Genomic DNA, 25,229 nt, shown 5'->3' with positions numbered 1-25,229 from the left:
AGGAAGTAAATCTGTCCCAGACCTGACCCTTCTCGGAAGACAAGGAGAGGTGTTCATTGCCCCACGTTGGGCCCCTCCGGATTCCCCATTCTCGCTCCTTGCCTGGACTGCACGGGGGAAGGGCTGGTCTTCCCCTCCTTCGGGATGACGACGTGCGAGTGCACACAGCTCTGAGAGGGAGTGGGTCCCAGCATACCTCGAGGATCAACGTCCATGTGCCAAGCTCACTTCTCACAGGCTCACAGGTGAGTCTGCATTACGGTCCGCACTGCATCACCACTCCAAGGGATATATACATGCCAGGGAATGTTTGGTGTCCACGCAGCCTTCTGGGAGAGAGTTTAGGAGACGAGACGGCGAGTGCACATGCGTGTGTGAGTGTACATGTGAGCATATGTGTGTGTACTCAACTTCAGCTCAGGCGTCACAGTGATCATTTAAGTCACGGGTGGGCCACGGACGCTACATTAATACATTGTCATAGCTGTGTCCTCATAAAACTTGATTCAAGGAACCCTGAGATTTCCATTTTATATGATTTTCACGTACCATGAAATAGTGAAAGCTGTCACTCCACTTGGATTATTTTCACCCCATTTCAAAAATATAAAACACTTCTTAGCTCACAAAGATCATACCAAAACAGGGAGAGGACAGTGTTTGGACCTGTGAGCAATACCCTTGGTTTAAAGCATCTTAAAAAGGCAACTCACCTTAAAAGTAAAAAAGAAGAGCGGTACAATTCTTTCACAGCAAACCCAATCTTGAGTCTTCTTTCTTGTGTCTCAAATAGGTACCCAGTGGTGGATAAGGGTCATCTTCCACATAGGGGCCCCAAGTGACAGGTTGAGTTTTAGGAGGGTTTGGACAGCCCCATTTTAATGAACATTTACATTTAACTGACAAGGAATAGCCAACAGGCTTTCCTGCCTAATAAAGCAAATGAAGGTTTTATTTGAAGAAGGATGAGTTTTAAAATTTTATTTCCTTAAAACAAAAAAAAAGCAACCCCAAACTCCATGTGTTCCCACAGAGTGATGGAAGGAGATGTATCCACTGGGTAATTTTTAATTAAGGTGCATGAGCCCTGGCTAGCTAAAAGATTTTCTTAGGAGAATGGTCTCAAACTGTTAACACATCAATATGTTTCTGTCCATTAGCTTTTCCCAGGGTGACAAGCATGGTGAGTTCAAGGAATGTGCCTTCTGTATCTTCAGGACTGTTTAGGGCTGACGTTGTCGCAATTAGGGGCTTTGTGTTCGTTTGCTACAGTGCTGTAACAAAGTCACACATGCCGGGGGTGGGGGCGGGGCTTAAACAACAAATGTGTTCTCAGTTCTGGAGGCTAAAAGTCCAAGATCAAGGTGTTAGCAGGGTCGGCTCCTTCTGAGGTTTATGAGGGGAAATCTGGTCCATACCTGTCTCCAAACCTCTGGCAGTGTGCTGGTAATTTTAGGCCTTCCTTGGCTTACAGGTGCCCCAGACTGATCTCTGCCTCCAGCTGCACACATCGTCCTTCCTGGGAGCCTGTCTATGTCCACATTCCCTCTCTCCGTAAAGTCACCAGTCATATGGGATTGGGGTGTACCCCAATGACCTCCTCTTAACGTTCCCATCTGTGATGAACCGGTTTCTGAAAAAGGTCATGTTCTGAGATACCAGGGGTTGGGACTCTGATGTATGAATGGGGAAGGAGTCACAATTCAACCCATTACAGGGAGCTGCTGACATCCACTGGGTAGAGGCTAGGGACGCTGATACACATCCTACAATACCCAGGGCAGCCACCCAGCAAAAAACTACTCTGCCCAAATGTCGAACTCGCCAAGGCTGAGACTCCCCGGCACAGAGTTGTCCGAGGTAGGACTGCTTACAGGGTGAGGGCAAAATAACTACTTGTCAAGACATTTACAGGTTTTTGTTCTGAGCTTGCCTGTGTTCAAAAGCTTTGATAATTTTTTTTAAGGTCTACCCAAATTAATGTTTTAAAAGAGTCAATTCCTTCTACCATCTTCACGTTCAGTTCCCAATCTTTATCTGTCCTGCTTCAAAATTCTCGGCAAGCACTGCTGGAGTTTTATTTTCTACACCTTGATGTGGGCAGAGGTAGATTAATTCTACTTCTAAAGGAATTCATTTTCTCCTCTCTCACCACAAAGGTGATACTCCGGAGAAATAAATCACAGGAAACAGCCGTTTGCTGGAGCCTGAGCCCCGCGGGCGGCCTCAGGAGGGACCCTGGCTATAGTCACCTTGACTTATGTGTATTTCAGCAGGGAGACCAAGGGGTTACCAAAAATATCAAAATTATCATTTAAATGAACTCTTGCGGCTGAGGATTTTTTGTTGGTCACGTGGTTAAGTGTGCGACTAAAAAGAGAACGGGTTTCTATTCAAGTTCCCATTATAGAACCGCTTATATGACCAGTAATTAGCAATTATTTCATTGCTGGCGTTCCCCCTCCTCCAACTTCTTTTCTCCTGAGTGACCAGAACCACGAGGAGACCGTTCTCAAATGAGAAATAAAACAGCAGATGGAGGAATGACTTTCTCTCCTAACTTGTGCATGGAATCAAAGTTTATCATGAGTCGATGCAAAGGAAAGCAAACGCGTTGGAAAGACTCAGCGGGTGGAAAAGCACGTGACAGACAGAGACTCCGCGCGACTCCTTCACTTCCTTAATGAGAACGCGCGGCGGAGGCCCGCGGAGAAGCAATTTGTCCAAAGACGTCGAGACAGCCACAGATACTGCCTGGCGCGCCACCCCCCATCTCAGTCCGCTGCCAGGCTGTGCAGCCGGGGTTCTTTCAGACACCGCGCGCGTGCCTAGAAGCCCCCAGAGACGTCTGAGACCAGTTCTGTCCTTAGACCTGGGGGAGAGGGGCGCTGCTCTGGTCCTCCCCCAGCAGAGCCCCTCCACCGGGCACAGAGTCCACAGGACTATGGGGATGTGCCCACTTAGAGCACGCGGTCCTCAGCTGTCCAGACCTTCAAAGTACTTGGATTGTTAGAATTCCTGCCAAACGACCCTAAGCCCCTGTGGCGGTGGCAGGCTCTTCTCCGCTTCAACCCCGGGAGAAGGTCACGTGGCTGGTGTATACCCCAGCCCGAGGGGTGAAGGGCAGTTGTTTGCGGAGGATGTGGATGGACTGTGGGCAGGCAGGTTAGTATGTCCCTGTGCAATGCTGGAGTCTCCCTATGGGGCAGAACAGAGCCTGGGCAGGGGAGAGGGGCCTAGGGGTTGGGGGGCAGAGGCCAAGGAGCCAGCCTATCCCAGCACAGAGCAACCCAGAGCCTACCTCGGAACCTGCCTCTCCAGGTCAGTACATAGCTGCATCTGCAAGGGAGGGTGCCGGAGCAGATTGAACTTACCAGTTCATTAACTTGATTGATTACTTCTAAATATTTAGACAGATTGGGTGGGTCTTCCTTTGCAATATTGTCCTGGGTGCCACGAACGTTAGGAGTGAAATTAATTGGAGGTACAGTAGGTGCTCAAGGGCTGGATTGGACCAGCAGGAGTGTTTCATTCCATTTTCAGAGCATTTGCCAAAATAAGCAGATAGATAATAAGGTGAAATGAAAGGAAAGGCAATGAACGGCAATGAAATAGCAAACCATCTGAACGTCTTTAGGTCTCATTTCCACAGCGCTCCCCGCAAGCATTTATTGTGGGGCCCTAGTTGGTGGCGACTGCTTAGCCCTCAGCTCTGAGGACACACACACACACACACACACACACACACACACACGGCCGGTCCTTCACAAAGAACCTGCATCTTGGGTTCTCAGATTTCAGAAAGCATTATAAATATTGACAGTCTCTCTCTCTCTCTCTCTCTCTCTCTCTCTCTCTCTCTTCTCCCTCCATTATGTTAATACTGTGTCCTTCACTGCATTGTGAGCCCCTCCTGCCCAGAGCTGTAGAAGAGTTACTGTTGACCATTCAGGACCAGCCCTGGTCAGGAACGGCTCCGGGCAGTGTGCCTGCCCAGTGGGAAAACGGCCTCTAGAACCCGCGACCTTTGCCTAGCAGGAGTGACTTCAGGGAGGCGAGCGGTCCCGGCCTGGGTAGGTGAGGAGAAAGTATTTACGGCGCCCACCAGGTTCTGGCGCTTGGGGCACACATTATCTCGGTTCCTCCCGACACCCCCTGGGAGGGAGGTGTCATTGTGCCAGTTTGCAGGAGAGGGAAACGAGAGTCCAGAGAGGTTCCACATCTTGCGTGGGTCACACAGCCAAGAGGTCATGGAGCCAGGACTCAAACCCGGTTCTGTCTGTCTGACGTGGGCCCTCATGCTCTTCCTGGCCCCCTGGACTGCCTCATGGGTGGGTGGGTGCTGGGGCTTCTGCAATTCTTACTATAAAGTGTGCCACATGTTTTTTCTACACTTAATCCTCACATCCGCCCTAAGAGACAAGGACTATTCAGTATTATCCCACTTTCTAGAGGAGTGAACAGTCGCTCAGAATGTCAGGGAGGTCCTGCTCATGCCCCCCCCCCCCCAGCCGGTCAGTGGTACAATCCCCAGCAACATGGAGGGTGTTCCCATATCCTGCCTGTCCCTATCTGTCCCTCTCTCTGTCGCAAAAAAAAATAAAATAGTCAGCCCTGGCCAGTTGGCTCAGCGGTAGAGCGTTGGCCTGGCGTGTGGGGGACCCGGGTTCGATTCCCGGCCAGGGCACATAGGAGAAGCGCCCATTTGCTTCTCCACCCCCCCCCTTCCTCTCTGTCTCTCTCTTCCCCTCCCACAGCCAAGGCTCCATTGGAGCAAAGATGGCCCGGGCGCTGGGGATGGCTCCTTGGCCTCTGCCCCAGGCGCTAGAGTGGCTCTGGTCGCAACAGAGCGACGCCCCGGAGGGGCAGAGCATTGCCCTCTGGTGGGCAGAGCGTCGCCCCTGGTGGGCGTGCGGGGTGGATCCCGGTCGGGCGCATGCGGGAGTCTGTCTGACTGTCTCTCCCCGTTTCCAGCTTCAGAAAAAATACAAAAAAAAAAAAAAAGTCATGTCTTCATTGGCATACCCCACCTCCCTTCCTTCCCCTCCTCCTAATCACACACAAAGAGCAACAGGGAGTGGACACGTCTACAGGGCCCCCAGTTTCTCTCAGGGTGGCCTTGGCTTTCTCCCTTCCTGCCGAACACCTCCTGCCTCTCATCAAACCCAAGGCACGTTTTTCAGAAATGAAAATGAGAGATGAGAAAAAGCTGAGGTACGCTAGACAGAAGATGTGGGGCTTTCCTCATGACCCCGGGCAGAAACGTGGCCCACGGCCTCCCCGACGGGTCCCCATTTGGGTAGTGTCCACAGGTCACTCTCATTAGGCTGTATCTGTCCAGCAGAGCTGACTTGATAAGTGTAGCTACACTGGCTTGGAAATAAACAGATCTTACATTTTTAGCTTGAGTAAAAGCTTCCCGAGTCCCGAGGCGTTGTCCGTGACCGGCTTTGAAGACCTCTGGCCACCCTCATCCATGAGATCATTGTAGCTGTTCCAGAAGGAGTCACCACAGGATGAGCTCTTCTCACCACAAAACCCTGCTACCAACTCCGCGGAACTGTTCTACTCGGCAAAGCCTGAGGACAAGCTGTCCCTCCCCGCACTTAGCCCACGAAGCCGCCCGCTGGGATGCAGCTACAGATCCACCCTGCAGCACTAGGGTCCACCCTGCCCCATGGACTCTAATCGGCTTCGAGGCCAATCGTGAGAACCTTCGGTGGACAGTTAGCTGAAGACCTTGGGTGAGAACTCAGCAACTTCCCACTCCCCCGTATCAGACATGATACCTTGAAGAATACGGTCAGAGCAAGCCTTGTCCGCTGCGGAGGGAACAGACAGCTGCATTTGTAAGAGGACTGGATGGGCAGTGGAAGTCCTTGAAACCCTCCAATTTCTCCCTCACCTTCCCCCTACGCAACTACAGAAAGTCCTGGATTCCTGGATTAGGTCAGTGGTTTCCTCACCTGGCTGCATGTTGGAATCTTTCTGATGAGCCTTTTTTGTTTTTTTAAGTGCATGCCCCTGGCCCCACTACAGATGTAAACTCTTTGGGGGAAGTCTCTTGGGGTGCAGTCTGAGAATCTGTATTTTTAAAAATGCCACCTGGCCTGTGGTGGCGCAGTGGATAGAGCACCGCCGCTGAGGTCGCCGGTTTGAAACCCTGGGCTTGCCTGGTCAAGGCACATACGGGACTTGATGCTTCCTGCTCCTCCCACCTCGTCTCTCTATCCCTCCTCTCTAAAATAAATACACAAATAAAATCTTTAAAAAAAAATGCGCCCCAGCTAATTCCGGGACGTTTACTGACCGGTGCTTGGGAAACACAGGCTAGAAACACAGGTGAGAGAACGTGCTCTCTAGGAAGCAACGACGAGAAAAGAGATCCACTTGTCAATGAAGAGGGTGTGCCTTCCAACCGCTCATCACATACGTTAATACATTAGGCAACACAGGGACGTCTTTGTGTCTCCGAGTTCAATGGAGGGAGGTTGGTAGACTAGGAGACACTGGAAGGTTTTGTCCCCTGTGTCAAATATTTGGAAATAGCACCTCAGTTTTCCTTCACCCCACAGCCCCTCCTCACTCTCCTGCCAGTGGGTAAAAAGAGCGCGTGGGCCAGCCAGGACAGTCCAGGAATCCAGGGCCCCTAACTGGTTCTGGGACGCGTGGGTAACCAGTTAGGCCCATCCCAGACAATTTTCCCAGCACCCGAGGGACTGACCGCTCCTCTTTCTGCGGGGATTACCGGGAAGAGGGCCTCCCCCTGGGGTGGCTCTGTCTGACACAGGGAGACCGATCACGCTGGTGGAGCCCTGGGCCCACTATGGTTGCTCCAGAACTCTCAGGATACTAAAGAAATTAATTCCCCCTTCCCTTTCTTTATTCCTTGACCCTGTACCAAGCTTGAGCTCGATTCTTGTCAATCAAAAGATCCAAGGAAACACAACAGGCCAAGCCCAGAAGCTAGGGAGCAGTGTGAGAACCCTGGGCGGAAGGTGGAAGAAGCCAAAACTATTGAACAAGAGCGCCCACCAGCCACTATGTCAGGAACGCCAGACACTGGGTAATGTGTCAGGCACCGGAAATACAATAATAAATAAACTCCGGTCCCCGCTCTGGAGAAGTCCAGCGTCTAGCATGGGACACAAACAGTCAGATGACTGGGGGTTTGCAGACTTCACTGCTGGGGGGGAGGGGCTGGTAGGGAACCCACAGTTCTATTCTGCAATCGTGGGGAAGGCCAGGAAATAACGTCCGAGCTTTAGTCGTCTCCCCACTGGTGCAGTTAACACAGCTCTTGTCTCTTTTCCCAAAGGATGGGGGAAAGCGTCACACTCTACGCCGTACCCAGACAGTAACGCCAGCAAAGGAAAGGAGCATGAAGGAGTTCTTTTATTCATTCAACAACCATGTACTCAGTGCCTACCGTGAGCCAAGGCACTGAGCTAGGCTCTGGGCATACACCAATTAACAAGACAGACAGATCACCGTGTTCATGTCTTATATATTTTTGAAATAAAACCGGGTAATGTGCTTGTCACCAGTTACTGGGGTTGGAGGGGTGGGGCGCTACTAGAAAGCCAAGAGTCAAGGAAGGCATTTCAGAGCAAATGACGTTTAAGCTGAGTCAAAATGATGATTCCTTCCACTGACGCAGGTCCTTGCGGGAACCCCGCCAGACAGACAGAAAGCCAGGACTTCGGTGCGTGTCTAGGCATGGGTTCCCCGGGGCCTCGGTGCCTGATGGCTGGTCTGTTTTTGTGCACAGGGGAGAATTTTGTCTGACCCCTGCTTCCCTGTGACATCACCACTAGTAAGGATGGAGCAGGGGCCGGGACACGAAGCTTCTGCCTGCCAGTCCCTGGAACCTGCTCAGAGAGCCCAGCGGTCCCACTGCCCTCCAGCATCTGGAAGCAGGCTGAGGGACCAACCCTGAGGGCTCCTCGGGGCACAGCTCGGGGCCCTGGTGCAGGGAAGGGCTTTCTTCTGGTGGTTACGGGGCCCAAAACACATCCCAACCACACAATACAATACACAGCTTGTTCTCCTGCCTAGGAAAGTAAAGAAAGACTCATCATCACTGGACCAATGACCAGAACCTCCCCAGAAGCAAGAAAGAGAGAAGGATGGCCCTTCCTCTCCCACTTTGAGAAAAGCCCCTGGCAGGCCTGCAGCGGAGCCCCTAGACCAGGAGTCCCCAAACTACAGCCCGGCCCGCGGGCCGCATGCGGCCCCCTGAGGCCATTTATCCGGCCCCCACTGCACTTCCGGAAGAGGCACCTCTTTCATTGGTGGTCAGTGAGAAGAGCATAGTTCCCATTGAAATACTGGTCAGGCCTGACCAGCCAGTGGCGCAGTGGATAGAGCATCGGACTGGGATGCAGAGGACCCAGGTTCGAGACCCCGAGGTCACCAGCTTGAGCGCGGGCTCATCTGGTTTGAGAAAAAGCTCACCAGCTTGGACCCAAGGTCGCTGGCTCCAGCAAGGGGTTACTCGGTCTGCTGTAGCCCCATGGTCAAGGCACATATAAGAAAGTAATCAATGAACAACTAAGATGTCGCAACGAAAAACTAATGATTGATGCTTCTCATCTCTCTTCGTTCCTGTCTGTCTGTCCCTGTCTATCCCTCTCTCTGAATCACTCTCTGTAAAAAAATAAACAAATAAAGGCCCTGGCCGGTTGGCTCAGCGGTAGAGCATCGGCCTGGCGTGCGGGGGACCTGGATTCGATTCCCGGCCAGGGCACATAGGAGAAGCGCCCATTTGCTTCTCCACCCCCCTCCCCCTTCCTCTCTGTCTCTCTCTTCCCCTCCCGCAGCCGGGGCTCCATTGGAGCAAGGATGGCCCAGGCGCTGGGGATGGCTCCTTGGCCTCTGCCCCAGGTGCTGGAGTGGCTCTGGTCGCGGCAGAGCGACGCCCCAGAGGGGCAGAGCATTGCCCCCTGGTGGGCAGAGCGTCGCCCCCTGGTGGGCGTGCCGGGTGGATCCCGGTCGGGCGCATGCGGGAGTCTGTCTGACTGTCTCTCCCCGTTTCCAGCTTCAGAAAAATACAAAAAAAAAACCCAAAAAACAAATAAATAAAAAAATTAAAAAAGAAATACTGGTCAGTTTGTTGATTTAAATTTACTTTTTCTTTATTTTAAATATTGTATTTGTTCCCGTTTTGTTTTTTTACTTTAAGATATGTGCAGTGTGCATAGGGATTTGTTCATAGTTTTTTTTATAGTCCGGCCCTCCAACGGTCTGAGGGACAGTGAACTGGCCCCCTGTGTAAAAAGCTTGGGGACCCCTGCCCTAGACCGTCAGGAAATGCCAAGGGCCCCCGTCTTGTGCATCGATTCTCAAACCAGTCAGGAGCAGCGTGGATTAGGCGCCCGGCTGGACCCTGCTCAGGTAGTGGGGAGATCAGACATCGCCTCTTCTGTGCTGTTTGGAGCTCTTCCCCGGGGCTTCCTTCTTCAAGGCATTCCTGACTTGGCCCAGGATCTTAGAATGACAGTAGCTTACATGTGCTTAGGAAAATAGGAAAAGCAGCACAAAAGATTCAAATCGTGCCTTTTAGCTTTCAAAGGTGAGCAATCTTTCTGGCAGTGCCCGTTTCAAAATGCATTAGCCTCTTTTACCCCCAAAACGCTGTTTGCTCTTCCTGTTCTCATGCATGCCTCTGCATGTGTGTGTGTGTGTGCGCGCACGCCTGTGTGGGCGTGTGCATGTGTGTGGGTGTGTGCATGTGTGTGGGTGTGTGCATGTGCGTGCATGCCTGTGTGTGTGTGTGCATGCCTGTGTGTGTGTGTGTGCATGCATGTGAACATGCCTTCTGTTCTAAGGTTTCCGGAACTGCCAAAACCATGCCATATTCACCCCAGCTCATCTCTCCCAAATCCCCTGTCCCTTTGCTGTTTGTGTGTCTTCACAAGCTATCAGAACAGAAGCTGACGCTGAAAGACTGCCCCTGGCGAGAATTTCTGCCATATTCCTCACCACCCTGCATGCACTCCAGCCAAAGGGCCGTGTTGTCAGCGGACGTCTCACCAGAGCATTTGCAGAGCCCAGGGCAAGAGCACAGATGGAGTCCGAGACACGTCATGTCTAAACATTTAGAAGTTACAAACAAGACCCGTCCACCCAGGGCCCGCAGCCTGCACCCTGAGACCCACCTTCTTGACTGAGAAGCTAAGTGGAGGTAAGGACAGACCAGGATGGGGCAGGACAGAAGCTGGGCCAGGGGCCAGGACTCCTGGGGGTGACTGGACCCAACCCAACTTGGGCCAGGGACCGACCTGGGCCAGCTCCCCAGGGAGTCAGGTGTACAGGTTCCCCTCTGCCTCCCGGGGATTTCAGTAGTTGTACATGCTTCCCATACAACACCGTCCAAGCAGAGGGGAGGGGTAGACCCAGTCATCTGGGGGCCCCAGTCGGGGTGATTTGGGGCAGGCCACCGAATACAAAAGCACCAACATGGCCCCCACTTCCCCAGGCTGGGCCTCCAGTTGTCTCCTGTCCGTACCCTCCCTGCCCCGCCCCACCCCTTCACTCTCAGCTCTGCATCCTCTGGTCTGAGAACCCCATCCAGCTATCTCAGCTCCTGCCCACAATGCCCATTTGCTCAAATGGGTGCCCAGCATGGAAAATGCCTCCTTACAAAACCAACCAAATAAAGGAAGTCTTTCCATCGGTGGTTCTGACCAGCAGGGCCCTCCAGAGCATGGGCTCTCGGCACAGGTCCCCCTTGCCCAGGGCTCTGGGGAGACGACAGCGGAGGGAACTGAATCGGCTGTTGGTCTGGCAAAGCGTGCTGGCCAATTCAGGTGGGCATCGGTTGATGGTAACAGTCCTTTGATATTCCACTGAGAATGTATTGTTTCTCCATCACAAAAAGTCCTGGTATTACTGTCCATCAGGACACCCAGCGCCTGTCCTGGGGTGGCACAGCAGATAGGGCATCAATGTGGAACATTGAGGTTACTGGTTTGAAACCCTGGGCTTGCCAGGTCAAGGCACATACTAGAAGCAACTACAAGTTGATGCTTCCCACTCCTCCCCCTCACCTTTCTCTCTCTCTCTCCTCTCTTTAAAATCAGTAAGTAAAATTAAAAAAAAAAAGACACCCCCCCCTCCCACCTCTGACCATTAGAAAGCCAGGGCAGACGATGGCTGGAGATGCACCACCCCGTGGTGGCCCCTGGATGGACACACCTGAGTGTCCACCGGTTCCTGCTTCCTGGATCCTCGCAGTTTCCATGGTTTCTGCTCTTCCCAAAGCCTTCTCAGCTTCTCCTTCTCACTGTGAGCTACTCACGTACACTTCCAATAAATACCATTCTATTAAGTTAGCCAGAATTGGTTCCATTGCTTGCATCCAAACAGCCCTAACAGATAGACTAATCATGCAGCCTTCATGGTGTAGAGAGCCAGGCTTCACACCAACCCAGGGGCATAGAATCACATTTGAAAGACTATTAGTTTTCCTTTGTCACTTGCCTGCTAGAGACCAACCAATGGGTGGATTCCCCCCTCCATCCTTCCCAATCCCCAGTGAGTGTAAGGTGACATATTCCTTGATTCCAGGTATAGAGTGAGACAATTTGGGAGGGTAGGGGAGGCACTATTCAGCCCACCACAGTGGTGCAAACACCGGGCACATGTCGGGGCCCCATGAAGGTGAGTTGCTTTCCTAGTGCAGAAGGCTTTGGGGAAAACTGGAACTTGAGGTCAAGGAGAAGGTGGGTTATGAGTCACTGAGCAAAGTGTAAAAACTCTGAATTGGGATCGGGGTGGGGATGGAAGGGGTAGAAAGCAGGCCAGGTTGACGAGGAGGGGTGACTAAGACCCTGGGAAAAGAAAACAGACTCAGTAGCGTTTTCTCCCAGGAAGTTAGGAGCGAACGTTCTCTTGCAGAGTCCAATCCAGGACACACCCTCGAGGCGGACTTTCCCTCGGAAACAGTGGCATCCCCTCCCCTCTGTCCCATGGACTAACCACGTGGGCGTTCCAGGAAGCAGCACTGGGCCCACCACGATCTCATTCATCCCATTCCTGGCAGAAGATCCCTAAGCCTGCCTGCTGCAGAGCCATGGCGTGGTTTCTGGTTTGGGTGGCCCTGAATGGTTTAGGTCAGGGGTCGAGAACCTATGGCTCATGAGCCAGATGTGGCTCTTTTGATGGCTGCATCTGGCTTGCAGACAAATCTTTAATTAAAAAATAATAACGTTAAAAATATAAAACATTCTCATGTATTACAATCCATTCATTTCCTATCGCTCATGTTCATGGTTGCGGGTGGCTGGAGCCAATCACAGCTGTCCTCTGGGACAACACCAAATTTTTATTGGATAATGCGTAAGGTACACGGGTCATTGTATGGCTCTCACAGAATTACATTTTAAAATATGTGGCGTTCATGGCTCTCTCAGCCTAAAAGGTTCTCGACCCCTGGTTTAGGTTTACGGGGAACTGTTAGCTACCCCTCTCTCTGGTGACTCAGCGGAGGCAGCGGGGCCCCCCAGTATGGATGCATGAATAATCTCCACTCCCCACTAAACGCTGAAATCTCAGGATCACTGTCTCTCCTGACACAGAGCACGGGTGTCTTCCTTTGGTGGTGGGGCCTCTCCAGAACTTTCACTCACCCAACCCAGTTGACACATATGTGTCTTACACCGTAAGGCTTCTCAACCCGTGTAGCGGACACCCACGTCTTTGTGAAATGCAGGCTGTGGTCCATTCCAAACCGCATGCCAGAGCCTCTCCTTGCAACAACGATGCCAATTGCCACTTACATTTAGAGAGGACTCACCCTGTGCCAGTCGGTGTCCTGAGCGTTTTACACGTATCTTGTTTAATCCTTGCTATGAGCCTGTGAAACAGGTCCTATTTTTGTCCTCCATTTTACAGATAAGGAAACAGAGGCACCTACAAATTAAACAACTCACCCTAGGTTACATAGTCAATTTTAAAACAGTGGTTCTTGGCCCTGGCCGGTTGGCTGAGGGGATAGAGTGTTGGCCCAGCATGTGGCATCCCGGGTTTCATCACTGGTCAAGGTACACATGAGAAGTGACCATCTATCTGCTTCTCTCCCCCGCCCTCTCCCCCTTCTCCCTCTCTTCCCCTCCAGCAGCAGGTGGTTTGATTGGTTCGAGCATTGGACAGGGACACTGAGGATAGCTCAGTTTGTCCAAGCATCAGCCTCAGGCACTGAGGATAGCTTAGTTGATTTGAGCATTGGCCCCAGATGGGGGTTGCTGGATGGATCCCAGTCCAGATGCATGTGGGAGTCTGTCTGTCTACCTCCCCTCCTCTCACTTTAAAAAAGAAAAATGAAAAAAATTAAAACAGTGGTTCTCACTCAATAAAGACTAATGGCACCTAGAGACTAGAGGCCGCAGATGTGGCTAACCATCCCACAATGCACAGCACAGCCCCACAACACAGAATCATCCGGCCTAAGTGTCCAGAGTGCCAAGGCTGAGAATCCCCGCACTGAAACCAGGTTCCACACCCGGGCGGCCTTCTCGAACAGGCTCTCCTGCCATCCCTCGCTACACGGTATTAAAATCATCTGTCTTCTTCCCTAGTTTGTGAGATTTTCAAGGGCAGGGACCACCTCTTATAGACATTTGCACATATTTCTCATGCATGACCTACAACTCAATATAGGTTTGCTAAGTAAATGAACCAACCAACCAACCAACAAATGAATGAGTAATTCCCGGAATCAGAATCTCCTCCTTCCCTGAATGGTGCATCCTCTCCCCTCCTTGGCCTTTATCATTTTCTATCTTTAATTCATCATCATTAGGATACTTGTCTCATTCCCACTATTACAACAGAATGCTCCAGAAGGCAAACACAGCCTCATGCCTCCCTGTGGCCTCTGTAGCTCCAGCCCTGAGCCCATGGGAGAGCTTCCGTGACTATGGAGATACAGGGTGCTCCATCTCTTCCTCTCCTGCCCGTTCTCCACCTCTCCATCCCGTTCTCCTCCTGTCATCCTTTATGCGTCCCATCTCCTGAATACTCCAAAGCGGCCAACAAGCTGGGGAGGTGGTGGCCAGGGTGGTTAACGCATCCGGCGTCGTGGATGCAGGCTGAGGACCCGTGAAAACAATGGGGTGTTTCTTATCAGAAGAAATGTAAATAGTACGCGTATAACAATGAAATCCGGCCGGATTCTACTCATTTTTATAGCAAAGCAGGTATAGAATAGGACTCACTGTTTTGTTTTGTTTATGGAGAGTCAGGTTCTGCATATAAGCGGCCCCCACCCCAGTGGGAAGAGAACAGGTACCTGACACTCCAACCAGGGCCAAAGGGCCCATCCAGGGACCACGGCGACACCCAGAGTGTGCGGGAGCCTCCGTGCTGTGCCTGTCCACGCGCCGGTGAGCGGACACAGGCTTGGCAGAGTTCCTGCAGGCAGGGCGCACTTAATAAACACTGGCTCTTCCTGGACCTCCTACCTTCCAGTTGAAGAGAAACAGAGTTCGGTAGGCCACAGTGCACGCTGCCAACGTCGTCCCCCCCCCCCCACTGTGTGCTCTGTTTACCTTAATGGCCGCACAGAAGAAAACAACAACAACAGACTGACCAAGACTCTCCCCCGACCCAACTTGGGCTCTTCTCCACTAGGTCTCGTCCTTGGACCCCCTGTCCTTGGCCTGCCCAGCCCGTTTCAGTTTCAGCAAGCATCCTGCTGAGTCCACTGAGCAACAATCCCACCACCCTTGACAAGCTGATCACCCTCAGCACCTGAGCATGTCCCCCGTCCCTCACTTTTGATATCTAAGTCCCTTGCCTGTCTGCCTGTCTGCCTGTCTTTCCACACGAATCCTGTGAGGCCAGCTTGGCAAGAATCCCTCTATCCTTGGGGTCTCCTGTTAGCAGTGTTCCGTCCACACGCTGCACCTGGCTGTGAGTCCCCAGCTGTGTGTGTGTGTGTGTGTGTGTGTGTGTGTGTCCACATCTGCACGTGAGGTTGAGCTCGGTTTTATTGGAGCCTCTCCCCTATTGAGATGGTCCTGAATAAAACCTGTCTTTATCACCTTCAACTAGTATCCAGCTCTATCTCTCTTTAATAAAACAAGGCAAAAAAGAAAAGAAAAAAGCCCAACACCTTTTGAGATAATTTCAACCAAATGATGCTTGTTGTAATGTCCTGTTGTGGGTTTTCCAGATAGAGCCCTAAACTAAGCTCCTGCTCTGTTCTGAGGCTGTGAAGGTGGGCCCGGGCTGTGGCGGTGACAGGAGGCTCGCCAAGGACACGCCTGCCCTCTGCACCGCCACATCATTCGGCCTGCCCACGGCGCTGGCTGCCATCGCAGAGGGGAGAGGGGAAGGAGGAAGGGGTGCTGGGCTTGGGGGACCTAACTCAGTTTGGGGGCTGGCCTTTACAGCAGCGGCCAGGACCTCACATTACGGTGTAGACACACAAACACGCACAGCCCCTCCCCCTTTGCTTCTGCCTGGTTAACTCCTCAGTTAAGGCAGGGCCACTGCCTCCAGGGTGCCGTCTCTGATATCCTCAACCAGGTCTACGTGCCTACCACTTCAGGCCCTCCAGGGGGGCACTGTCACAGCTACAGCTGGACGCTTGTCCCATGATTCTTTCATCAGGGTCTGCATCTCCATCTACCTATCTAACACGTGAGCCCCCCGAGAGCGGGGACATCGTGTGTGTTCTCTCACCATCACACCTGGCTCCAGGCTTAGGTCCCTGCACACTGAAGTCCTCAGCAAACCTCAGCTGGGCCAGAGAAGGAAGGACAGAAGAAGGGGAGGGGAGGGGAGGGGGGGAGGGGAGGGGAGGGGAGGGGAGTGGAGGGGAGGGGAGGGGGGGGGGGAGGGGAGGGGAGGGGAGGGAGGGGAGTGGAGGGGAGGGGAGGGGAGGGGAGTGGAGGGGAGGGGAGGGGAGTGGAGGGGAGGGGAGGGGGGGAGGGGAGGGGAGGGGAGGGGAGGGGAGGGGAGGGGAGGGGAAAACAGAGGACTGGCATGGAGTAACGGGCCCTGAGGCTGAAGAAGACAGCAGAGGTACCCCCAGAGATTATGGATGATGTAATGCTCCTTGCTTGCTGATGGGGTGAAGCTCATTGAGAGTCACTGATGGGTTTTAAACAGGAAGGAGGAGGTGATGTGGTCAGATAGTATTTTAGAGAGTCAGTCTTGCTGTTCAGAGCAGGATGCTGGTAAATAGTCCAGACAGGACAGTAGGGAGGACAGTGACAGCAGACATGCAGAGGAGGGGATGGAGCTGAGAAATGTTGAGAATCATTTGGCCAGAATTGCTGACTGGGACTGACGAGACAGGTATTCACCAAACATTTCCTCTCTGCCAACCATTATGCCAAAGGAGTAGCAAATACTATACCACTAAATCTTCGAATGCCCCAGGTAAGTACTCTCCCTTCGTGTGCATGGGGAAAATGAGGCAGAGAGAGGTTAAGTGATTTGGGCAAATCACACAGTTAGAGGTTGGTAGAGAGAGCTCCAGACCCAAACCATTAGCCACTAGATCAAAGAGACACCCATGAGACAGAGTCACCCAGGATGTGAGTTCTGTATCCCTTCATGGAGCTCACAGTCCAGTGTTTTAAAACCTTTTCTCTATAAGCACTAGAAATACTGTTATTGTTGTTTTTTAATAAAAGGTCTAAATTTAGGCTTGAACAAAGGGTGATCCATAGTATCATTAATTAAAAGTAGAAGAAGGGTTGCCTGTATGGAGTGAGGTTTGAGGGTGATGGGTTTCCCTGGAAGTGGTTGTGTTTAAGCAATGGTGGGTTCATCCAGGGGGACGTTCAATGGGCCACTGGATATTCAAGCCCAAGTTCGAAAAGAACCTAGATAGATATTTGGTTGATAAACTTGGGAATGAAAGTAGAGGGTTAGACAAAATGGCCAAGGTCAGTGGTTCTCAAGGTAAGCTCCTCAGAGCTGAGGGTTCAATGGAGGTGCTTCAAGAGCTGGGGATGGGAGCAGGTAAGAGGTGTTATGTTTCCCACCTTCACTTCTGTCAGGGCAGAGCGCCAGGCTGCAGTGTACAATTTCATCAGTTCTACTTGTAAACATGAATATAAAATGGATGGATGGATGGATGGATGAATGGATGGATGGATGGATGGATGGATGGATTGGTGGGTGGATAGGTGGGTAGGTGGATGGGTGGGTGGGTGGGTGGGTGAGTGGATGAGTAAATGGGTGGAGGGAGGGAGGGAGGGAGAGAGGGAGGGATGGGATGGATGGATAGATGGAGGAAGGGATGGATGGATGGATGGATGGATGGATGGATGGATGGATGGATGGATGGATGGAAGGAAAGATGGATAAATGGGTGGAGGGAGGGAGAGATGGACAGATGGATGGATGGAGGGAAGGATGGAGGGAGGGAGGAGTGGACAAATGAACAGATGGACAAAGAAACAAGTAAAATAGACCCACTGGGCATAGAAAGCTTGTACAAATATCCTTGGCATCTGAATTCCTAGCCAGGTACATCCCAAAAGATTACAAGGTTATTTCAGATCATGTGCCTCTGATAGGAATGAACGTCCTGGCACAACAGCTGCCTTAGTTAATGTTTGCTCAGGAATTAATGGGGCAGTTCTGAGGCCAACAATAACACACAGGGCTTGTGGCCAGTTGACCCTGAGAGAAGCAAGGGCCAAGCCCCCAGGCCCTGAGCACACTGTTGTCCTGGGAAACTTGGTGATAGTGAGGAAAAGGAGCTTGGCTAGTCCTGGACACTGGCCACGCACATCTTGGTAAACAAGCCTCCAGCATCTACTGTAAAAACAGTGCAGGGAGACCGTCTGCGGGTCCGCTTGTTGGGTCTGACCCGTGCAGCTGTCTTCAGTAATCTCTGCAAGCAAAATTCCAAACGGGAGGAAAAATGACTTCCATTTCATGTCAGAAGCCAGCAAACAAGGAGGGATGCTATAGTTTATTTGGACCTCACATATACACCCTGGGGCTTCTTTCTTCTTTCCTTTTTATTTTTTATTTTATGGATTAAAAAAATAGTAACAAATGTGTGTGTGTGTGTGTGTGTGTGTGTGTGTGTGTATGCCTATTTCTGCCGAAATTTCCAACAGCAGACATGAATTTAAAAAAAAAACGACAAGGGCACCATCTCCTTCTATAGTTTGGATGTATTTTCCCCATTTTTTTTTATTTTTATTTTTGGCTCCAGGAATGTTTGCTATGGCTGCATCTGGGCCGGGGGGGGGGGGGGTTAATTAATTTTTCATTTGGTGAGAAGGAGTGTGTCATATTGAAAATGGTTCTCGGTGAAGCTCTAGCAGATGCTATCACGGCACACTCATGATGAACCCACCATTCGTGATTCCTATTAAATTTTTTATCAAACTGCTGGCGATTTCCAACTAGATAATTGAAACTAATTTTGGGAGGGAGACATTACAGAAAAAGCGCTTCTCTAGAAATAGAAAAACCGGGGCCAGTGGACCTTGTCTTTTCTCTGCACAATGAGATGAAACTTTCCCGCTCTCCTCCAATGGCACGTCTTCCTGTCTGCCCCCACAATTTCATATCACACCCGGTATGAGCAGGAAAACAGCAGCTGTCGTAGTTCACCTGTCCAACAACAACCCTGCTATCGTAATCCCCATTTTATAGAGGAGAAAACTAAGGCTCGATGATAAGCACCCTGCTTGTGGAAATGCAAAGTAGGAAATGACAAAGTCTGGATGGAAAGCTCCCTGATTTCTCCCTCCCTCTCTCTCTCTCTCTCTCTCTCTCTCTCTCTCTCTCTCTCTCGGGGTTAGCTCCCCAGGAATGTGTCATACTGGACTCTGGAAACATGGATCCTGACCTCCTATCTGTTAGCATTGGTAATAGTCATTGTAGACATTTACTGAGTGTTTACTGTGGGCCAGTCATTTGCAAATGTATTACCAGTATTTCATTTAATTCTCGCAACCAGATTGTGAGGCTTCAGGGTAAGGATCTTGCTCAATTAGCAAATGATAGAGCTTGGATTCACACCCACGTGACTGAATCCCTTCTGCACAAACACTCACCCACTGGAAATATTTCCTGTCTCCAGTCGTCTACAGTAGTGCTGTTACAAACTACCCCTTTTATTGGGTTCTGAGGGTCAGGAGCTCAGGAAGAACTCTGCGGGCTGCTCACCCCCAGGTGGCTGGGGGGCTGGGAGGTCTACGTCCAAGATGGCTGTGTCACCTATAAAGCCGGCCCACAGTGCCCCTTGGCTTGTCTCTTCCCTCATGGCCCCTCTTTGTCCAGGAACTCTCTCCACATGATGGTCTCAGGGTAGATGGGTTTCTTACACGGTGGCTGGATTCCCCCAGAGCATTGCATTCAAGCTACCAGGACAGACAGTACCAGCCTTCTGACTTAGCCTTGGAAATCCCATCACATCCCTTTTTCATGATTGTCGAGCCGATCACTACAGCTAGCCCAGCTCCGGGGTGGGGGGGGGGGGATCACTGCTCCTGAGAGGAGGAGCCAAGCATTGCCATAACATGACCTCATCTCTAGACTGAGAGTATATTCATCAGCTTCAGGGGCTCCACAGGAAATGGAGACAGGGGAGGCTCACTTACTAACTCCCCGTTCAGGGAGTCTCCTGGTTTAACCTATGGTACTCGTCAGTCTGTAATGATAATAATAGTAACACTAATAGAAGCTGCCACTGAGTGAACCTTTACTAAACGTCAGTCACTATTCTCAGCGCTTACATATCTTAGTTCACCTGCTCCTCATCTCAGCCCTGTCGTAGGTACTGGTCAATAGGTACGGTGCTTCGGTTTGGGCAGATGCAAAAGTTACAGAGAGAGTGGCAGCAGTGATCACACAACAATATACATGCTCTTAATGCCATTGAACTACACGCTTAAGATTAAAAATGATGAATTTTCCATTATGTACATTTTGCCACAATTATTTTAAAATAGTTTTTAAAGAGTCGATACAGGCCCTGGCCAGTTGGCTCAGTGGTAGAGCATTTGCCCAGCATGTGGATGTCTCAGGTTTGATTCCTGGTCAGGGCACACAGGAGAATCGACCATCTGCTCCTCCCCTTTCTCTCAGTCTAGCTCTCTCTCTTCCCCTCCTGCAGTCATGGTTCAGTTGGAGTGAGTTGGCCCCAGGTGCTGATGATGGCTCCATGGCCTCGCGTCAGGTGCTAAAATAGCTCAGTTTCCAAGTAATGGAGCAACAGCCCCAGATGGGCAGAGCATTGCCCCCTAGTGGGCATGCCATATGGATCCTGGTTGGGCACATGTGGGAGTCTGTCTCTCTGCCTCCCCACTTCTCACTTAAGAAAAATGAAAGAAAGAAAGAGAGAGAGAGAGAGAGAGAGAGAGAGAGAAAGAAAGGGAGAGAGAGAGAGAGAGAGAGAGAGAGAAAGAGTTGATTACAGTCATTACAGTGAGAGATAGTTGAGGCTGGTTAAGCGAGCAGGAATAGCACTTTCATTCACTGCTAAAGTTTAGTAACATACAAAAAAATCCTGAAGGGATACTTCGGGGGCATTTTTTGTTATTTAAGGAAAATTGAAATGCTAATAAAGTGTACAAGGCATGGTCAGTCACATATTGAATAATCTTTCATTTTACTATCCAAAGGAGTGGCTTAAAGAACTCTTTCCATAGTCAGTTTCCAACTTCGAGGTCATGGATTAGAAAAGCCTCTGTCCCTTGTCCTCTCACAAATCTATTTACAATCAAAAGGAGAACAAAAAAAGAGAGAGAGAGACCCAGGGGAAGCTTGGGTGAAACTAGATTGCAGTGTATAAAATGAGAAAGTAGACTGAGGGAGCAGAAGAGAGTTTAACTTAAGTCCCGGCAGGGAAACACTTCATTGAAAAGTGAGTTGAATTTCCCTGCAAACCCTAGAAACACTCGGGTTTCTGAGGCACCAGGTACAAAATAGATGGGCTTAGATGAGGGCTGAAAACAAGAGGCTGAGAGAAAGTCTGGCTAAGGAGCTGCTAGACTCCAAGCTTTCCTGCCCACCTCCAACCCAGCACAGAGAAGTGACTACCCCTCCTTGATGCTTAGGAGATGCAGGAGCATTTTCTGAAGAAACTGCAATCAAGAGCATAACGCTATATATATATACATATATATATGTGTGTGTGTATAGATATATGTATATATGTGTATATATATATATGTGTGTGTGTGTGTATGTATAAAAGGTAGACAGTTTTCCTGAGGAAATGTCCTAAAATGGGAGGAAAAAGGAAGAAATAAAAAATTAAAGAGTTAGAAGATTGATCTAGGAAGCCCTACTGTAACTAAAAAGTTTCCAGAAGGAGATAACAGAGGAAACAGGGAGTAAATTAACAAAGATACAGTATAAGAAAATTCCCCTATACCAGATGTGAGCCCTAGGGGAATGAATGCAAGAAAACCCACACTAAAACTTGTCATCATGAAATTCCTGAACCAGAGATCAAGAAGATCCTAAAAACGTCTAGAGAGGAATAAAATGTCACATACAAAGGATCAGGGACCAAGTGGCACAGAAATTTTCAAAAATGATACCAGAAGCCAGAATATAATTGCTACCTGGAAAAAATTAAGAGAAAAAAAAATCTAGGTTGATTTTTCATACCCAGCCAAACTATCCATCAGTGTGTGTGTGTGTGTGTGTGTGTGTGTGTGTGTGTGTGTAAAATAAGACAGTTTTAAAAGATTTTATTTATTGATTTTTACAGAGAGAGGAGAGAGGGGAACGAGAAGTATCAACTTCTAGTTGCTTCTCGTATGTGCCTTGACTGGGCAAGCCTGGGGTCTCGAACCGGTAGCCTCAGCATTCTAGGTCCATGCTCTCTTTGTTCATTGTGCCACCACAGGTCAGGCAAAATAAGACAGTTTTAGATATGCAAGGTCACAAAGTCTCATGTACTCTGTAGACAAGTCCTAGAGAAGGAATGGCATTAAAATGGGGATATCGGCTTTAAAAAAATTAGAAAGACAGATCAAGGAAACACAGAATTCTGCAAGAGAGCAAAGGGAAGCCCAGGATAACAGAAGAGAAGCCACAGGATGAAATTTGCGCAACGGCCCAGATGAGAGCAGAGGAAGGGGGCCAGGGGAGGCTCCAGAACAGAGATCAAGGGGGAAGAAACAGAGCTGGTAGATTACCTGACAGGTTTGACCAAGAGGAAGCTGTACTGAGAGGCATTTCACAGCTGTTGGCAAATACAAGAAGACTGTGACAAAGATTCAAAATAAATCCAGAAAATGGAAGAATGAGGATTTTATTAGTAGGTTGAGAAAAACAGCGTGGTGATTGCTGGGAGCGGGGTGGGGAGGCAGAGGAGGAGGGGGTGGAGGGATCAATGGTGATAGACAGAGACTCGACTTGGGGGGGTGAACACACAGTACAGTGTACCGAAGACGTGCTGTAGAACTGTGCAGCTAAAACCTGTATACTTTTGTTAACCAGTGTCACCCCAATAAATTCAATTTTTAAAAAAAAATATTTATATATATATATTAAGTTAAATGCATTTAAGGAAAAATGAAATGTAATCATAAAAGTATAATCCTAATATTCTCCCTGACTAAGCCATAAACAATATTTGCGTTGTAATAATACTAGAAAAAAACAAGTATAATAAAATACGGAATTATACTGTTGGGGGCATAGGGAGAAGAAAGGAAGGAGCTGTATAAAACATTCAGAAATCTTCACGTATGCAGAATAGAAGAACAGCGGACAAGGTGCAAAACTGATCATTCAAGATCTAAGAGGCTGATGTGTTTCAGAAAGAAGGGGGGGAAGGTGAAGACGTGGTGAAGACACGGTGAGAGGAAGGCGGAGGCGGCCGCTTCCCGGGAGCCGGATGGAGGAGGGCGTTGCAGGAACCAGGCACCGCTGTCTTTTTCTTAGGAAGCCTTTCAGCATTCTTTGAGGCTTAACTACACATATGCTTTGCGTTGTAATGACATTAATTTCAAAAATAAAAAATAGCTTCTTTCTACACTGTAAAAATAGAATTTGATTTTCATAGCAATTATGTTAACTCTCAATATATCAGAAGAGGGTCTAAAGTGAGCAAGAACAGCCAGCTGCCTTAAGGACCGTCAGGGACCTCAGCCAGGCTGTGAGCGCTCTGAAGTGGGCTGGAAGGAGACGCCCGCCCCACCCACCCCACCCCACCCCGCCCCACGCCAGCAGTGTGCACTGGAGCTCTGAAGGCTCCCAGCCTGGCCTCTCTCTCTTCCATGAGCTTTAATTTCCTGCTCCAGAGTCAAATATTTTCAGTCAGAAAAGATCAGGTATGAGTGCTATTTCTGGGCACGCATATTTGGTGAAAATGATTCAGGCAGGTTCAGGTTATGGCCTGACCCAGGTAAACATAAGAACTGTCCAGTTCAAATATCACAGGCAAAAACAAAAACAAAACAAACAACCCCCCCCCCCACACATATACACTTTCCACCAAGTCCAGCCAACTGAATTTATTGCCCAAATATTTCCTACAGGTTTTCGTAAGCATCCCTGCAGGTGACAGGCATGACAGTACTGTTCCCGCAGTTTGGTGCTGAACTGGATTAGCAGGACAAGCTTGTCTATCTGGATGGATTGGAAACAGGCAGACATGGCAATGTGGGGAAATCTAGATAATCCAGTTATCTGCACTCCTCTTCCTTGCGCAGGAGAGGACCGGAGAGGTCGCTCAGCATGCCAAGTGCACTGAGAGCTTCCTTCCAAATCTCCAAGGATGCCACGGCATAGGGCATTTGCATTGACCAAAAGCCCGTGTGAAAGTTAACATAAATCAATTAGCAAAATGTACATGTGGCAGCCACTGCTAAACCATACTGTGTAAATAATAGTTTTAAGTGCAAAACATGGTGATACAACCTATTAACCGGGCTCAGCTGGGCTGAGTGCCTCTGTGACCTTCAGTGGCAGAAGGCTCAGCTGTCACTCTAAGGCCACTGCCAACTAATGTGGACAATTTCCAGTTGCTGGATGCCAGGGTCATCACAGAACTTAACCCATGCCCCATCTATAATAACAATGACAACGTGCATTTATCCAGCACTTGACCATCTGCCAGCCTCTTCCAAATACCATATTAGCTGGCTTAGTCTTCCCCGCCTGTCTGGGGAGCGCAGGAGAGGCGGGAAGGAATGGCGGAACTCCGAGGCAGAAAGAGCCCGCCCGTTCAACTGCCGCGCTGCCACGTAGGGGCTGGTATGAATGTAGCAGGTTCAGTTTCCTCTCGTAGATACACTGTACTCAAATAGCAACGATTACTGCAATTCCCACCTTTACAGATGGTGAGACTAAGTGGAAATCCTGAGATTTGAACCCACATCCACTGGTCTCACTCCCAGTCCCGTGCGCTGCCTACGCTGCCTCCCGCTGTGGGTTCCTGGCTCCATCTGCACTCCATCCTACTCATGACCAAGGGCAGGTCTACAAAGACCCTGCCCCCTAGGATCTTTTCAAGGGAGCCCAGGATGGAAGGTGCTCGTGTCTGCAGTTGGCACTTAGCTCCTCACTGTCCCACTCCCGCGACCCAACTGCTATCCTTTGCTGTGCTCAAGTTCCTGGTAACAGGAAAAGGTATATTGAGGGGGAAAGACAAGCTGCAGCCTCCTGCTCAGACCTTGCCTCCTTTTGGTCTGTTCCCCGGGCTCATTCTGCCAGGGTCCTGGGTCCCAGGTGCCATTCTTTAAACACATAGAAGCATGCACATGCACACACACACACACACACACACCAGGGTGCACACACTCATACCTACCAGGGTGCACACACACCATGACATCTACACACACACACACACACACACATCAGGGTGCACACACTCATACCCACCAGGGTGCACACACACCATGACATCTACACACACACACACACCAGGACACACACGCAGTGGATGCCCAGCTTTCCGCCCCACACAGGCCCGTCAGACAGCAACCTGAGGAAACTCCCTGGTGCAGAAACGCCGCCCTACTCAGACTCTGCAGCACATGGACGCAAATGAAAAAAACCAACGGCTGGGAGACGTAAGAAGCTTAATTGAACCTCATTTCTCCACGACGTGGGTGACTTGTTTCTGGCTAGCCTGCCACCATGCCAAACGCACCATGACAAGCTGTCAGCTGCCTCTCTGCTGTGGTCCTTAGAAGCAGCGGGAGGAGGGAGACAGACACTCCTAAATCACAGAGTCTGTCTCCCTCCACGCCAAGCCATCGCCAGGGCTGCGGGAGCCA

This window comes from Saccopteryx leptura, chromosome 3 (assembly GCF_036850995.1).
Source record: "Saccopteryx leptura isolate mSacLep1 chromosome 3, mSacLep1_pri_phased_curated, whole genome shotgun sequence".
In the NCBI taxonomy this organism is placed as follows: domain Eukaryota; kingdom Metazoa; phylum Chordata; class Mammalia; order Chiroptera; family Emballonuridae; genus Saccopteryx; species Saccopteryx leptura.
The sequence above is the reverse complement of the archived record's forward strand: the minus strand, read 5'-3'. Positions refer to the sequence as shown.